This window comes from Sorghum bicolor, chromosome 3, assembly GCF_000003195.3.
Source record: "Sorghum bicolor cultivar BTx623 chromosome 3, Sorghum_bicolor_NCBIv3, whole genome shotgun sequence".
NCBI classification, from domain to species: domain Eukaryota; kingdom Viridiplantae; phylum Streptophyta; class Magnoliopsida; order Poales; family Poaceae; genus Sorghum; species Sorghum bicolor.
Window position 1 is genome coordinate 53,650,922 of NC_012872.2, and position 12,449 is coordinate 53,663,370.

Below are 12,449 nucleotides of genomic sequence, written 5' to 3' on the forward strand. Positions count from 1 at the left end.
GGCCTGATATCTCGTTTGCAGTGAGAAAACTTAGCCGGTTTGTGTCAAATCCGGGAGATATTCATTGGCAAGCTCTTGAGAGAGTGATGCGCTATCTGAAAGGTACTGTGAGCTATGGCATTCACTATACCGGATACCCTAAGGTATTAGAGGGTTATTGTGATGCAAATTGGATATCTGATGCTGATGTGTTAAAGGCCATAAGTGGATATGTGTTTCTGCTTGAAGGTGGCGCTGTTTCATGGAAGTCTTGCAAGCAGACGATCTTAACAAAGTCAACCATGGAAGCAGAACTCACAGCATTAGACACCGCCGGCGCTGAGGCCGAGTGGCTTCGTGAACTCCTGATGGATCTACCGGTGGTTGAAAAACCTGTGCCAGCTATTTTCATGAACTGTGACAATCAAACGGTGATCACAAAAGTCAACAGTTCTAAGGACAACATGAAGTCCACAAGGCATGTCAAACGGCGTTTGAAGACTGTCAGAAAATTGAGAAACTCTGGAGTTATAGTGTTGGACTATGTCCATACGTCTAAGAATCTGGCAGATCAATTCACAAAGGGACTATCACGTAATGTGATAGATAGTGCATCGAGTGAGATGGGTTTGAGACCCACGTGAGGTCTACCATGGTGGCAACTTATTCTATATGATCGGAGATCGCATGAAGTAGAATGGTGAAACAAGCCAGAAGTAGACTGTGAGGAAAGACCCTTTACATAACTCATCTCAATTGCACTTCTTTCCTAAGTCTGTAAGGAAGGCTGGTTATATACCTAATGTATTCCAAAGCGGCTAGTGAAGCGATAGATGTTGTCCTACAAAACATCTTTAAGGAATACACCTATATGAGTTTGACTGCTAGTCACAGTCTATGAGATTTGGGTGATCTCTAAGATACTCATGAATGGGCCAGAAGTATGACTTATATGCTTCAACCAGAGAGGATGTTCATGCAACCCGGTATCAGTTATGAGTGTAGATGAAACTTATATCACACAAAACTTGCAATTCAAGGCATAGTCCATTGTTCAAGTTGTGACTAGGTGTAGTCTGTACTCTAGGTGGAAGTTCAACTTAATAGTCTCCACCGAAACGACTGGTATATGAAACGACATGAAAATTCGAGAGCTTTTCTTATATGCCCTAGAAATAGGTGGGGATTGTTGAATATAATGGGCCTCTAGCCCATAATTATATTTGATGATTAATTTAAGGACCCATAATTAATGCTATAATGAAAACGGTTTACTACCGTATTGATGATTGACCATGTGTTAACTCAACTTAAATAGGTGGCCTTTGTTAGCTCCTATGGAGAAGTTGAGAAAGGGAAAAGGGGTGCCACACGCGCGTGCGCGCCGCCGCCGCCGAGCCGAGCCGTGCATGCGTGCGTGCTTGCTTGCTTGTCTTGTCTTGTCTTGTCTTACGTTTTCTCCTGTGGCCTATATATTCCATACGCAGAGTCACCTTCCATCCCTGCGAGACACAATCAGCAATCAGTCATTCCTTTCCATTCCAGTCGCGTTGCTTTCTGTCCATCCCCGTCCCGAACCTCTGCGCGCACAGAGATCGGGAGAGCAGGCCTCCGGAACCCGACGCCTAGCATCGAGACACCTGCTCGGGTGTTGCGGGCAATCAGGTTTTTGAAGAGCGTCTTCCGCGACTGCTCGCCGGCGAGATCGTCTTCTTCCACTCCGACGAATTGGGATCGAGATCGGCTTCATCTTCTTCCTAGTGGACGTTCGGGACTGCGACTACTTCATCATCTTCCTGGTGGACGTTCGCGGGACTGCACTACGAACATCTTCCTGCACCGACTGTGGTCTACTACTGCAAGCAACGCACTATGTCGACTAGTGCGAATGGAGCCGCCGGTGCCTTCGGCACTGGTCCCTCCTCGGGGTACAATCTTAAACGATTATTTTTCACTTTCAGTATGTCTACTGTAGTTGCAGTTGTTCTTGCAATATTTATCTCTAATCTGAGTAGTGATAAAATTGCACATGTGCACATATATGCCACCACAATATTATGCGTATTTTTCTGGATTAAATCAAACATTAAAATGTCTAATTTTCTAACATATAATTGTGTTTTCTGTACTTCCATGCCAATTGAGGAGTCTGTTACTCATTTGTTCCTTGACTGTCCCTTTGCTCAGACATGTTGGGCAACTTTGGGTCTGATAGTGCCTCATCTGCAAGATCCTTTTCTCACAGTGGTCATGTTTAAAGCTCAACTTCACTGCCCTTTTGCTTTGGAAATTTTAATCACCATGAGTTGGAGTATTTGGTCTATCAGGAATGATTTAATCTTCAAAGGCATTCAGCCTTCAGTTCAGAGGTGTAAAGCCATCTTCAGGAAAGAATTTGCTCTTGTTATACTTAGAGCAAAGGCTGCTTATCAACCTCATATTAGTCAATGGCTAGACCACTATGTGTAAATTTGTTTATTTTTTTTCCTCTCTTTCTTTGTGTCTTGATCACAGTTGTAAAGTTTTTTACCTTTGTTTTAATAAAAGACAGTAGGGAGAAACCCCTCCTGATTACATAAAAAACAGTCCAGTATAGTTTATAGTCCATCTTATAACCTATTTTGAACTATTCAACTACCCAACTTACAAAAAAATACGCTGGTTCCCTCCGGTTATTGTAGCTTAAAAAAAGTTTAGTTGATCCAAACATGACCTTAATTACTTGTTTATTTTGGTTAGTTTATTAGTCAAGGCAGCAAAGAAACATGTGAAAACTGAATAGCATTGTCAAAAGATTTTATATAATTAATTGGTTAACGGAATTTCTACATGTCAGCATTCAGAAAGTAAAAATAATAATATAAATATATAATATAATGCTAGAAAATCATCTGATTACTAATTCTCATGAAATAATAAATAAATTTGACAAACATATAGATAAAAGCATCATCAATCATCAAATATTTGCATTTAGGAGTGCAAATCGATGACCCTATCAACGCAAGGAGATCCATTTCTCCTTATTACTTTATGAATAAAATTTGTTCCACTAAAGAAGAATGATTGACACTCATAGTTCTTAGGATCGTCATTGGATTCTTCACTCTATTTTTCTATTTCCTATTTTCTTGACTTATCCTTTGTGGCCTCCTTCTATCCGCAAACCCTAATCCTAATCATCGTCACTAGTTCAAACATCCTCGTAAGTGTAGATCGTAGCTCATCACCACCGGGAGCCATTAGGTCTAAGCTTTATGGTTTAGGGTTAATAGGATGCTCCTTTTCCTGAAGGATTTAAGGGGTTATAAGAGCGAAAGGCTAGTAGGCAAGATAATTGAGCAAGTTTAGTGATAGACTAATAGTGGATGAGTTATAAACCCGTGTAGGGCGGTGCCGGTGATGAGTGTAAGTGCGCACACAAGTGGCTATGGTGTTAATGGTTGGGGGGAGGGGTTGAGGTAGGCAAAGCGAGCAAATGATATGAGAGGATGAAAAACATGTTATGTTGTCTGATTGCACTAAGAGACATTGGCGGACTCAGGCCTAGGGCCACTAGGTCCTTGGCCCTAGTCGTAGTCTATGTATCTAGGTACAGCTCTTTAATTTTTGGACCAGTACCTTGTTAATTTAACAGAGTTTAGGCCTTGTTTAGTTTTCAAAAAGTTAAGATTTTCTATCACATCGAATCTTTAGACACATGCATGAAGCATTAAATATAGATATAAAAATAACTAATTACACAGTTTGCCTGTAACTTGCAAGATAAATTTTTTGAGCGTAATTAGTCTATAATTGGACAATAATTATCAAACACAAACAAAAGTGCAACAGTAGCCAAAGCCAAAAATTTTCTCCAACTAAATTAGGCCTTAGCCATTAGCGTAGCCAGAAGCTTTCATGAGCCCGGGCAATTTTTAATAAGCAAAATATTTTGCTAGAAAATTACAGAGTTCTACTTTGATATAAAGAAATTGTAATACCCGATTTTAAGGACAAAACCAGATATGCACCATATGTGAGTTTTAGAAGTCAAATCTCACATACAGCTACAAATAAGGGGTAATATCAAAAGACAATGCATAAATATATAACGTACATAATATAAAAGAGATAACCTTTAGCATCAAACAGCGGATAGACAACTCTAAACTTCAGGTATTAACTTCTCTCCACAGGATCCAACAGACTGGTTAATCACAAGCCCAAAACTTCTCCTGAGATGTGGGGAAAATTGCAAGAGTGAGCACATATCGTACTCAACAAGTATAACCAGGGGTTCATGAGGCTCAAATAGCTGACACAGGTTTGACTGCATTCAGCTTTTGTGGGGGTATAAACCCCTATACCCTTACGGCTAGGCTTCAGCCGGGAAGGTTGGCCCACTACGAGACGAGTTCAAGGCTTGATCCGACAGCTCGGAGTTTCGCGCAAGGAAACAAGACGTGGAGATCAAGCAGGATTCTAGTCGGTTAGAATAGGAATTGATATCGAATTATCTGTGGCAATTGTAACCGACTAGGATTAGTTTCCAGATCTGTAACCCTGCCCTCCAGACTATATAAGGAGGGGCAAGGGACCCCCCTAGGACATCATATTCTCTCAGCACAAATCAATACAACCAGACGCAGGACGTAGGTATTACGCCAACTCGGCGGCCGAACCTGGATAAAAAGCTTGTCCGTGTCTTGCGTCACCATCGAGTTCGTAGTTTGCGCACCGTCTACCGATAAACTACTACCGTGGGTATACCCCAAGGTAGACTGCCGACTAGCTTTCGTCGACAGTGGCGCGCCAGGTAGGGGGTGTGCGTACAACTTTTCCGGCGAACAAGATGGTCACGATCCCAGCTTCCACGACCGTGCCCGAAGGCCTCACGTTCACCGTCGGCCAGATCACGTGGACGACGTGCAGCGGCGGCTTCGCGACCACGGTTCCGAAAGAGATCCAGATCCAATCTGAGATCACGCCGTCTCCGACCACACGCATGACGGCACCAAGCTCCCGACCACCATTCCCACTCTACAAGGGAAAGGAGATCGACTGCTCGGACCTCCTCCAAGCGCTCGATCGCGCCGACTCCAAGCTACTCGAAGTCTCCCAACTAATAGATGGAGTTCTGCGCCGGCCCCACCAAGCTGCTCGAGCGGATTTTTCGAAATCCCGCCGGCCAACTCGTGTCGCCACACACGAACGGCTGGGAACGTCCCTGACGATAACCTCAACCCCCTCAGGACGATCCGTCGAGCTCAAAAAGGAAGACTATCCTTGCGGCCTGAACAACTCGGCCTCTGTTTACTCACAGCATGTCCAATCCGTTTTCAGTAAGGCGGACTGGTCGCCGACAAGGAACAATCGTCACCATGTCAACATGGTGACAATCCGAGAGCTACGGGACGGCCAGGTTTCCAGCACCAACTCAAGCACCGGCTCCGTCCCCACCGAGGTTATAAACACCGAAGACGAGGGCTACGACCTGGATTTTCCTTCACACCCCCCGGGTTTCGACCGATTCCCGATATTTCCCCCCCGGCGAGGGGATATTGTGTTCAATGTCAGCGCCGATGAACCGGCTGTTGACGGAGAAACAGATGACCAGAGGCAACTCCGCGAACAGCGTAACGCCGATCGCGCCCGACGACGTGCGGACGAGCAACAACAGATGCCACCAAGTAACCTCAACGATGCCTTTGACATGGTCGGGGACCAGCCGGTCTACAAAACGCCAAGCGCCAACGTGGCTGTCGCCATGGCCAACCTGGATCGGCTTCCTGACACCCCCGAATGCCAGGGAGTCCGGACCAGCATCCGAGCACACCTGATCGCCGCAATGGGACAGACAGCCACTCTGCTCAAGAGAGTCCAGGACGTCTCTTATACGGAAGCCGCCTCCGACCAGAGTAATCGTAGCCGGGCCTCACCCAGCAGGCGTCACCGCTGCCGCTCCCCCGACAACCGTCGAGGGGACTCACGGCGCGACGATGGTGGTCGGGACGCCGATGGCCGCCGCCAGCAGAACCGCGCACGCGGCCAAGAAGAAGAAGATCAACACAGGGATCTCCGCCACAACACCCCTCCCAAAGATGCCCGGGACCGCATCAACAGGCGCGCCGCAGAGAGAGCAGTCCACGAGAACCTGCGCCGCATCGAGTACGATGCGACCCACGGTCCTCCGGGCCTAAGGCAGTTCTCCTCACACCTCCGCCAGGTCGTGTGGCCCCGAAATTTCAAGCTCGAAAAACTTAAAAAATACGACGGCAAGGAAAATCCAGAGAACTGGATCACTCTCTATGAAATTGCCGTCCGATCAGCGGCAGGAGATGAGCACGTCATGGCTAACTACTTCCCCGTAGTCCTCGACCAGGCTGGTCATCAGTGGCTTCTCGGCTTGCCCGAGGACTCCTTCGACTCTTGGGAAGAGCTACGACAGGCTTTCATCGACAACTTCATCGCCACATGCGAGCAGCCCGGAAACAAGTATGATCTTGAAAGGATAAGAGACAGGAAGAATGAACCTCTGCGCGATTACATCCGACGATTCTCGGATATGCGCCTCAAAATCCCGAAGATTTCTCATGACGAGGCCATATCAGCCTTTATCAAGGGCTTGCGTTTCCATGAAGCGCTGAGGAACAAGCTGTTGCGTAAGCGCCCATCAACGGTAGCAGAGCTCCTCGCCACGGCTAAAAACTACGCCGATGCTGATGACGCAGAAAAACTAATCCGAGACGACGCGAGAGGCCCCGACCAGCCTTCTCGGCGAGATGACGGTCGTGGTCGCTACGACAACAGAAATCACCGCCGCTCCGACAACCGCGATCACCGAGAGGGTTGGGATCGGCGGCGCGACAGCCGCGACGACTTCAGAGGAAAGCGCCCTCGTGAATACGACCACGAAGTAAATACGGTCAAACGTCTCAACGGACGACGGGACTACCAGGACGACTACAACAAAACGTTGAAGGGACCGTGCCAGCTACACCCAAAGTCTAACCATACCATGGAAGAGTGCCGCGTCCTCAAAAGTATCTATACACGGCGGGCCGCCCAAGAGGACTCCGCCAAGAAAAATAACAAACGCGACGGGCACGACCACGAAGATGAGGATGAGGACCAAGACAGGGACCCCCGACACCAATACGTCAGCCCCACCGACGTGGTCCACTCCATTTTCGGGGGCAAGGTCTCCACTGAGTCCAAGCGAGAAAGAAAGCTGTTAAAGAGAGCCTGCCTCAACATAGACAGCACGGACAGGCTGATCGCAGATCCAAAATTTCCCGCGTGGTCCCACAGGGAGATCTCGTTCAGCAGGAAGGACCAGTGGGCCGCTATCCCAGAGCCGGGTCGTTTCCCACTGATTCTTGATCCCTGCATCAATAGCATCAGATTCGAGCGCGTGCTCGTGGACGGGGGAAGCTCCATCGACATCCTCTTCCGCAACAGCCTGCCCGCCCTCAAGATATCAACGGCACAACTAAAACCTTACGACGCCCAATTCTGGGGGGTTTTGCCAGGTCAAAGTTCGGTGCCCCTCGGACAGATAACATTGCCTGTCCAATTCGGCACACCCGATCACTTCCGGACGGAGTTCATCAACTTCGTAGTCGCGGATTTCGACGGGACCTACCACGCCATACTGGGCCGCCCATCGCTGACAAAGTTCATGGCAGTCCCGCACTACTCATACCTAGTCCTTAAGGTGCCCACGGAGAAGGGTGTCCTAACCATCAGAGGCAACGTCTACACTGCGTACACCTGCGAAGAAGAAAGCTTCAAGATCACCGAGGCAATTGACCTCTCAATCCGCATGGCGGAAACAGCAAACCAAGCCGCACAGCTGCCTCCCGACCAGCTCCGATTACCTGAGCAGGAGACAGCCAGAAAGAATTCGAAATCCAAGGAGTACAAAGAAGTGCAGCTGGTCGAAGGCAACCCCGAGAAGACAGCCCTCATCGGGGCTAACATGGATCCAAAATAGGAAGACGCGCTCGTCAGGTTTCTAAGGGACAACGTGAGCGTTTTCGCATGGAAACCCGCAGACATGCCCGGTGTCCCACGAAACCTGATCGAGCACTCCTTAAATGTCTCGAAGACCGCAAGACCAATCAAGCAAAGACTGCGACGGTTCGCTCGTGACAAAAAGGAGGCTATTAGGACAGAAATAACACGGCTTCTAGCAGCCGGATTCTTAAAAGAAGTGTATCATCCCGATTGGCTCGCCAATCCGGTCCTTGTACGCAAAAAGAATAATGAATGGAGAATGTGCGTTGATTACACCGATCTCAACAAACACTGTCCTAAAGATCCTTTTGGTCTTCCTCGCATCGACGAGGTGGTCGACTCAACGGCCGGATGCGAACTCCTCTCCTTTCTAGATTGCTACTCTGGTTATCACCAGATCTCGTTAAAGGAAGAAGATCAGATCAAAACATCCTTCATCACATCCTTCGGCGCATACTGTTACACTACCATGTCTTTCGGACTTAAAAACGCCGGGGCCACTTATCAAAGGGCCATCCAGCAATGCCTCCACGACGAGATTCGCGATGACCTCGTCGAGGCCTATGTGGACGACGTGGTCGTAAAAACAAGGGACGCGAGCACCCTAATCGACAACTTAGACCGAACCTTCAAGGCACTCAATAGGTACAAGTGGAAGCTCAACCCCAAGAAATGCATTTTCGGCGTTCCTTCCGGTCTACTGCTCGGCAACGTCGTCAGTCGCGACGGCATACGACCAAACCCTTCAAAAGTCAAAGCCGTACTCGACATGCGACCACCGAAGAACGTCAAGGATATTCAGAAGCTAACCGGATGCATGGCCGCCCTCAGTCGTTTCATCTCAAGGCTGGGAGAAAAAGGCCTCCCTTTCTTCAAACTACTGAAAGCGTCAGAAAAATTCTCTTGGACAGAGGAAGCCGACGCTGCGTTCACTCAGCTTAAGACCTTCCTCACTTCACCGCCTGTCCTCACAGCGCCTCAGCCCAATGAAGACCTACTCCTTTACATTGCTGCAACCGACAGGGTTGTTTCCACGGCAATAGTGGTCGAGCGAGATGAACCAGGTCACGTCTTCAAAGTCCAGAGACCCGTTTACTTCATAAGCGAAGTTTTAAACGAATCCAAGGCCAGGTACCCACAAATACAGAAGCTTATATACGCCATCCTGATAACGTCAAGAAAGCTGAAGCACTACTTCGACGGCCATCGAGTCCTGGTGACAACCAGCTTTCCTCTCGGGGACATCCTGCGCAATAAAGACGCCAATGGCAGAATCGTGAAATGGGCAATGGAATTATGTCCATTTTCCCTAGAGTTCCAGAGTCGCACCACTGTCAAGTCTCAAGCCCTGGTCGATTTCATTGCCGAATGGACGGATCTCAACGAGCCTTCTGTTCCAGATGTCTCAGACCACTGGTCAATGTTCTTTGATGGGTCCTTGAACATCAACGGTGCAGGCGCTGGGATATTGTTCGTATCACCTAACAAGGACAAACTCCGTTACGTCCTTCGGATCCTTTTTCCGGCGTCAAACAATGTCGCCGAATACGAAGCATGCTTACATGGCATACGACTAGCCGTTGAACTGGGGGTCAAGCGCCTCTATGTCTACGGCGACTCCGCTTTGGTCATCAACCAGCTCAACAAGGAGTGGGACGCAACCCACGAGAAGATGGATCTCTACTGCAAAGAAATTCACAAATGGGAAACTAACTTCTATGGCATAGAGTACATCCACGTGGTCCGGGATAAGAACCAAGCAGCAGATGCGTTGTCAAAGTTAGGCTCATCCCGGGCCCAAATCCCGCGGGGTATTTTCGTCCAGGACATCCATGAGCCGAGCGTAAGCCCCCCCTTGGTCGACAAGCAACCCACCGAGGCAATGCTCATAGATGACGCCACTCCGACAACCGGTGGGCGTGACTGGCGTACCCCGTTCATCAAATACATATCAGACGGGACAGGCTTTCAGGACAAAACAGAGAACGAGCGCCTCATCCGACGATCAAAGAACTACATCGTGGTCGACGGAAAACTCATGCGGAAAAACGCAAGCTCCGAGGTACTGCTCAAGTGCATACCCCAAGATGATGGTATCAAGCTCTTGGAGGACATACACGCCGGATCCTGCGGCAACCACGCCGCATCTAGAACGCTGGTCGGAAAGGCTTTCCGAGCAGGTTTTTATTGGCCAACCGCGGTCGGCGACGCAGAAAAACTGGTTCGGCATTGCGAAGGATGTCAGTTTTTCGCTAAGAGGACCCACGTACCTGCCCATGAAATCCAAACCATCCCGTCGTCTTGGCCCTTTGCTTGCTGGGGGCTTGACATGATCGGACCATTTAAACCAGCCCCGGGCAATTTCAAGTTTGTCATCGTGTTAATCGACAAGTTCTCCAAGTGGATTGAATACATGCCCCTGGTCAAGGCAACCTCCGAGAAGGCTGTGGAGTTCCTCAATCAAATCATACACAGATTCGGCATCCCGAACAGCATAATCACCGACCTGGGCACTCAGTTTACTGGCACCACTTTTTGGGATTTCTGCGATGACAGAGGCATAGTCATAAAATACGTGTCAGTGGCACATCCACGTGCCAACGGTCAAGTCGAACGTGCTAACGGAATGATCGTTGACGCCCTAAAGAAAAGGCTGTACACCGAAAACGACAGAGCACCCGGTCGATGGATGAAAGAATTGCCGGCAGTGGTCTGGGGCCTCCGAACCCAGACCAGTCGAAACACAGGGGTGTCTCCTTACTTCATGGTGTACGGTGCAGAGGCGGTCCTGCCGTCTGACATACACTTCGGATCTCCTAGAATCGAGCACTTCGACCAGGCGACCGCCGACAACGCCAAAGAACTCGAAATCAATTGCATGGAGGAAAAGCGTTTAGTTTCATGTCTCCGAACAGCAAAATATCTCGCGGCAGTCAGGCGATACTACAACAGGAACGTCAAGGACCGTTCCTTCGTGGTCGGCGATCTGGTGCTTCGATGGAAAACAAGCCAGGAGGGAATGCACAAGCTATCCACTCCCTGGGAAGGACCCTTCGTGGTGACCGAGGTCACACGACCTACGTCCTACAGATTGGCATACCCAGACGGAACACGAGTGCCTAACTCTTGGCACATCGACAAACTGCGACGTTTCTATCCATAAAGTTTTAATGACTTTCTTTTGTAAGTATCTTATAATTTTTGACAATGAAATTCTCTATTTTTTGCCTATACCTTGTCACACACAGCACTCGGCAAAACTCCTGCAATGGATGCTCTTAGCGACAACCAAAGACAAATACGGTGACACGTCACTCAGATATTCTTACAGCGCTCAAAACAACAGTCATGACAAAAAGCAAACTTTATTACAAACTTTACATACAAAGTTTACAATAAATACCCTGACGGGCAGACACTAGTCTATTCCTACAGACTACTTTATTGGCCTAGCTGCTCGGGCTGATCACCCGCCTGGCCCTGCTGCCCGGACGAAGGGGTCGGGGCCACCGGCGCCTGGCTGGTCGAGACCGCAGGCGTCGACCGCCCATCTCCCGCAACGGACGCGCCCGACAACTCCCTGGCCGACCTATCTGAACTCGGCTGGTCTGGAGGAGTGGCCGTTCCGCACAGATTGATGTCGCCGATCACTGTCGACGACAAGTCCAGCAGATTACCCCGAAGTTCGTCCGCTTCCTGTGGGCCGACTTCCTTCGGGTACCCCTTCTCCAGCCTGCTCAAGTCGACCAGGGGGTAGTGGGCGCGCACCATGCTGAGGACGTGCGCACCGGCAAACTCCCCGGCGTCCTTCACAAACTGCTGGAGCCAGTCCCACGCCGGTTGCGCCTTCTCGACCGGGGTCAACTGCGGCGCGCGGGGCTGGCTCTCCGGGAGCTCGGGACTGATCAGGTCTAGGACCGGGGACACTCCTTTCCAGATCCTGCAACAGTTGACCTTCCAGGAGTCCCGGTCCTTGATCAGATCATCCAGGTGCTTTTTGGTGTTCACCTTGAGCACTGCAAACGAAACGAAGCGTTATTTTCGGCATACTAAACAAACAAAGGGGCAGGCAGCAACCAACAAGGCGGCACCCATTACCAGATAGCTCCCGGTCTTTTCGACCCAATTCCTCTTCTGCTCGCCGCCCGGACTCCAGCGCACCGGCGAGCTGTTGGCTGAGCTGCTCCTTCTCTTGTCGGAGGCTCGCCACCTCCTCCTCCAAGTCTGCGTGAATCCTAAACTGGTCAGCAAAGCAAACTATACAAGTACGCGAAGCTGCTCGGAGTGTGTGACTAACCTTCTTGCAGCCGGTACTGGTCGGCCAAACGACGAGCGAGGTCGAGACGACGCTCCTTTTCGGCACTCATCTCGACCACCTTCTCCCCGACCTCCGCCCGCAACCGGTCTACCTCCGCGGCAAGGGCCTTGTTCTCGGCCATGACGCCTTCTATCTGGTCAAAGCACCGTTT